The 5,908-nt window shown below is 47.1% G+C and overlaps 1 non-coding gene across 1 annotated transcript; it reads left to right on the forward strand.

Annotated features, from left to right (window-relative positions):
- Nucleotides 1–5,035: 5,035 nt before the first annotated feature.
- Trnat-ugu (transfer RNA threonine (anticodon UGU)) lies at nt 5,036–5,110 on the forward strand. The gene has a single exon. It is a non-coding gene; the product is annotated as a tRNA-Thr (tRNA).
- The last annotated feature ends 798 nt before the right edge of the window (nt 5,111–5,908 follow it).

Below are 5,908 nucleotides of genomic sequence, written 5' to 3' on the forward strand. Positions count from 1 at the left end.
TACTTCACTGTGATTTACATCCGGAATTAGCTATCATTTGATCGGTTGTACATCGTATATATGAATACTTGTATTTTAAGAAGACTACCGTTGTCATGTACACCTTGTAAATAGTTGTTAACGCTTATTGCATGAAAGGTGATGGAGTGCAAAACCGCGTAATTAGTGATTGCCTATACTAGTAGAGGTTGGAACGCCAGTGGAAATGAAACGGCAGGTTAACTCAAGCCCTGGGTGGAAAAGCCCGCACAGGTATGTTGGTCCTGCTTAACACAGGAAGTACACAAGATGGAGGACGGTCGGGGCAAATGAGTGCTGAAGCGCAATACAGCGGCGGCCGGCCGGTTTTGTACCGGGGCCGGAAGGTTAACCGGATAATACTTCGGAAACTCGGAAAATCTTTGACGCAGCAGAGAGGAACGAGGAAGAATCAACTAAGAAATCATGCAGGCTGGGTTATTTCCGAGAAGTTTTTCTCTGAGAAGTGTACCATTGTATGAGTATGTGTATTTCCTCGCAAACTTTCCGCGCTGGACGACAAAAGACTAAATATGGTCGGTCGGCGTTCGGAAGAATCTGTAGCGAGGGAGAATATTCCATGGTTTCGAGAATATGATTCGACTTCTGCAGTTACAAGGGAGGGGAGCCGAGTTTTGGTGGGAAGCCAGGGGTGGAGAGAAAGAGGTCTTCTGTTTTGAGCGCCCGTGTTTGATCGTCGCTCAGTATCAGCTTTATTTGGTACAGACGGACTTGCTGTGTTTGCTCTCAGGACATTTTATAGTTAGAACACTTAGGCACTGTACTGTTACGAACTTATACGATTCTGGAATTCACCTCCATGTTGGGAGGCGTCGTTGAGTATGCAGCGTTCAGTGATTGAGAGCACTTCTTCTGTCTATACTCACGTTGCGACATTATCTGAACTCCGTCCTTGTGGCTGGGAGTTCGCGTTTCTCGTCTGTAGAACACAGAGAGGAGGAGACAGTATTATATTATACTAGTCAGAGGACCGTCTTGTGCCGTCCTAGTGTCTGAATGAGTTTTTTTTATATATATTTTATGGTTGGAGTTCTTCCGTCGTCGTAGACGTGTACGAGAACCACCACTCCGATGCACCGGATGCAGGACATACAGTGTTATTGCTAATTGCTTCGGCTTATTAGGCCTGTAAAGCTAAACAGCTGTGATCACGTAAATTTTATTTCCACTGAAGTTGCACGCCACTATAGATCATCTTTGAAAGTAGTGTCTTCTAGTGTTTGGTACATAGATGATGTCTGATTCGTCTCGCGCTATTTATATTAGATCGCGTGGCCATAAAAGGGGCAGATTTGGGCAATTGATCAATCGTATTAGTTAGGAAATTCATTTGTATCCCTTTATGTCCATTGGACATTGATATATAAACATTTGTAATATAAAGGGGTTTTAATCTACAATAAATGTGTAAGCGGAAACAGCATTTATCATTTGGTAGTTACTAGTTCCCTTAATCATTCATTTATGTTTATGTTGTAATTATATGTTAAAGTGCAAGAAGGAGAAGATAATCACCATTAAGAGATCCTAAGCACGCCCCGTTAGCCGAGCAGTCTAACGCACGGCTTTCCGGAGCGGGAAGGAGCGCCTGGTCCCCGGCACGAATCCCCCCGGCGGACTTGTGTTGAGGTCCGGTGAACCGGCCAGTCTGTGGATGGCTTTTAGGCGGTTTTCCATCTGCCTCGGCGAATGCGGGCTGGTTCCCCTTATTCTACCTCAGCTACACTATGTCGGCGATTGCTGCGCAAACAAGTTCTCCATGTACGCGTACACCACCATTACTCTACCACGCAAACATAGGGGTTACACTCGTCTGGCGTGAGACGTTCCCTGGGGGTCCACCGGGGGCCGAACTGCACCATAACCCTGGGTTTTGTGTGGGGCGGCGGATGGGCGAAGTGGACTGCGGTAGTTGTCGTGGGGTTGTGGACCACTGCGGCTGCGCCGTTTCTAGGTCCTCAGTTAACATACAATACAAGAGATCCTAAGATCTGCTTCAGTGGGTACTCAAACAGGGCCAAATCTTCATTTTCGCGTTCAGTTTTTCCGTTGCGCACATGCGTTTACCTCCGCCTGGAGTAGCATATTGGACGGTATACGTGAAATTTGAAACTTCAGCTTACCTTTTTTTTATCTTCTACTGCCGCACCAGACTTGTCGACGAGTGACTGGACAGAAGCCTTCGATGCACTTAGTTATTTTACGTTTGACCAGAATTTTCACGGTTTCTCGGCGAGATCTTCCGCCAAGATATGATGATGGAAGCAAAAAAAAAAAAAAAATCGTGAGGACAACTGCGTTCTTCAAACGCCAGTGAATGGGAGCCAGCCTACGTATTTCCAGTCCTGGAGATCAGAGGACCGGAAATATGAGGCGATTCAAACCCGTGTGATTTGACTGTAGGCGCACCAGCATTCACTAACGAGTCATACAGAAGGGTTCCAGTGGAGTGTGTGAGACGGCTGCATATCTGAGGACCAGGGGCGGCATTCCAGACCGGTCGCCTCCAGGCCAGCGGCGCAGGAAGCTGGAATTACAGGCGCGTCCAGCGAGGGCGCTCCCACGGCTCCAGGGCCTCTAATTACCGCGTCCGTCTTATCGCGTGTCGCAGCTGAGTTATGGAAGCCGAGGCCGGTCGGCAGCTGAGCGTCTCCCTTTTTGTGGCTCTGTTTGTCTCTCTGGAAGCGTGTGCGATAAATCACCGGGGTGCCATTACTTTTGCGGCACGGTGAGTCCTCCGTGTACTCACACGAGGAACAGCAGTTGCGGGCCTAATAACCAGTAACACTGTTACGCTGCTTCAGGCATGTTCATCCAAGACCGAGCGGGAGGTAAGATTAACGGTGGGAGGAGAGAGCGGTGGCCGAGCAGGGAGGGGAAGAAGTAGGGAGGGGGGAGGGGGAGAGGTAAGGACAGAGAGAGGAATTGATTCCGAGTTAATATTAAATTCTAGTATAATGTATGCGATTTAATCGGAGATCCTGATGGATTAAAACTCTCTGCTGGGCTCTATCCGTGGGAGGGGTGGGGACGGGGAGAAGCTGGGGAGCGACCTCACCAGCTGAGCTACCCAGTCCTACCCATCACTCCTGTCGGCTGACACAGAGGAGTCGGAGCGAAATTCATGTTCTTGACCTGCCGTTTAGATATAGGATTTTGTGTGTTGTGTGGGGTGACCGAGGGGGAGGAGCAGTGGGCAATGACCTCACCAACTGAGCTCCATCCCCTCCACAGTTTGAACATATTGAAACAGTAACGATGTGTGTTAGGAGACTGAATGCAAGACATGCCCTACTAGGTGACCACCAGACTCACAGAAATGGACAAACACTTTGTGACGTAATAACGACAGAAAACATCTGCAGACTCACTCTCTTCACGCCAACATTCATAGAACACAGGCGCCACTCGTTCCCTGGCTACATCCTCTGTAGTCCAAGCATCGCGGACAACATGACAGACCACAGAATTGGCGCCTGCATCTCTACGACCATCTCCCCATCCTTTCCACAACAGCCACAAATCCACCTGAACTTTCCTCTATCATGAGAACCATTCAGAGCAGACTGGGAAAAATACAACAGACTCCTAAAGGATGAGCTAGACACCACTGACAAATAACTGACGAAGACAACCTAAATTCATTAAACAGACTGGAAATAGCCCTTCAGTGTGCACCAAGACCGTTAGTATGAAGACATGTCCGAAACAACAGATGCCACTGGTGACCGTGCAGCTCTCTAGAATGAAATTACAATTAAATCAATGCCGTTAACTGCTGACAGGGGTTGATATACATCAACGGAGATAGTTGAAATCTACATCTACATCTACATCTATACTCCGCGAGCCACCTTACGGTGTGTGGCGGAGGGTACTTATTGGACCACTATCTGATCCCCCCTTCCCTGTTCCATTCACGAATTGTGCGTGGGAAGAACGACTGCTTGTAAGTCTCCGTATTTGCTCTAATTTCTCGGATCTTTTCGTTGTGATCATTACGCGAGATATATGTGGGCGGTAGTAATATGTTGCCCATCTCTTCCCGGAATGTGCTCTCTCGTAATTTCGATAATAAACCTCTCCGTATTGCGTAACGCCTTTCTTGAAGTGTCCGCCACTGGAGCTTGTTCAGCATCTCCGTAACGCTCTCGCGCTGACTAAATGTCCCCATGACGAATCGCGCTGCTTTTCGCTGGATCATGTCTATCTCTTCTATTAATCCAACCTGGTAAGGATTCCATACTGATGAGCAATACTCAAGAATCGGACGAACAAGCATTTTGTAAGCTACTTCTTTCGTCGATGAGTCACATTTTCTTAGAATTCTTCCTATGAATCTCAACCTGGCGCCTGCTTTTCCCACTATTTGTTTTATGTGATCATTCCACTTCAGATCGCTCCGGATAGTAACTCCTAAGTATTTTACGGTCGTTACCGCTTCCAATGATTTACCACCTATGGCATAATCGTACTGGAATGGATTTCTGCCCCTATGTATGCGCATTATATTACATTTATCTACGTTTAGGGAAAGCTGCCAGCTGTCGCACCATGCATTAATCCTCTGCAGGTCCTCCTGGAGTACGTACGAGTCTTCTGATGTTGCTACTTTCTTGTAGACAACCGTGTCATCTGCAAATAGCCTCACGGAGCTACCGATGTTGTCAACTAAGTCATTTATGTATATTGTAAACAATAAAGGTCCTATCACGCTTCCCTGCGGTACTCCCGAAATTACCTCTACATCTGCAGATTTTGAACCGTTAAGAATGACATGTTGTGTTCCGACCGGGACTCGAACTCGGGATCCCCAGCTTACATGGCAGGCGCTCCATCCATCTGAGCCACCGAGGGCACAAAGGATAGTGCGACTGCGAGTAATGAGTATAATGGCAGGGGCACTAAGAACGTAGTGTGTGGATTGTAAGTTGAGAATGTAGGTCTCAAGCGGAGCATGCCGGTGATAGGTCTCTGCAGTCGCACTATCTTCTGTGCCCTCGGTGGCTCAGATGGATAGAGCGTCTGCCATGTAAGCAGGAGATCCCGGGTTCGAGTCCCGGTCTGGGCACACATTTTCAGCTGTCCCCGTTGATGTATATCAACGCCTGTCAGCAGCTAATGGTACTGATTTAATTGTAATTTCAAGACCATTAATAGTTGGAAGCCCAACTTACCCCGACATCCTCAGACTAATCAAGAGACAAAAAAACGATTTTACAGCGACGTCAAACGTACTAAAAACCAGGACTTAAAACCCAATTGGAACAGACTAAATGCACTATTAAGGCAAAAAGTGGCATAACATAGACAAACTGAATCGGATGCGAGTTGCTGCAGACTAGTCTACAGGATTGGAGAAAATTCTGGACAAAATTAAAACACTGACCGTACAAAGATAAACGCACAACAGTAAACCAATCATCAACAACTCCCCGACAACAGACGACCACGAAAAGGCAGAATCATTCCGCAGAGTCCTCGAAAAAACCCATTTCTTTCCTAGAAAGGACAAATTTGACGACAGCTTCAACATTAGGGCAGAAATAGAACTACCAGTCTTATTACGGGTCAGTAACTGCGCCATCTGAAGAAAAAACCAAACTTACCCGAAACATCACCGATCTTGAAGTAAGATGGGCAGCAAACCAAGGACGGAACTTAGACCCTGGTCATGACGGCCCCAGAAGACTTCATCTCACGAAAGCTCCCCTCACAGTCATCTCACCCCTCCAAAATGCCATATTCAACTACGGTTTAAAAACCTACACCACCCAAAAAGATGTGGAAAGAAACCAAGACCATAATGATTCCGAAAATTAACAAACCCACGACTGACCGCAAATCACACTAGTCAAATCTCACGCGC

The sequence above is a fragment of the Schistocerca serialis genome, chromosome 9, assembly GCF_023864345.2.
Source record: "Schistocerca serialis cubense isolate TAMUIC-IGC-003099 chromosome 9, iqSchSeri2.2, whole genome shotgun sequence".
NCBI classification, from domain to species: Eukaryota; Metazoa; Arthropoda; class Insecta; order Orthoptera; family Acrididae; genus Schistocerca; species Schistocerca serialis.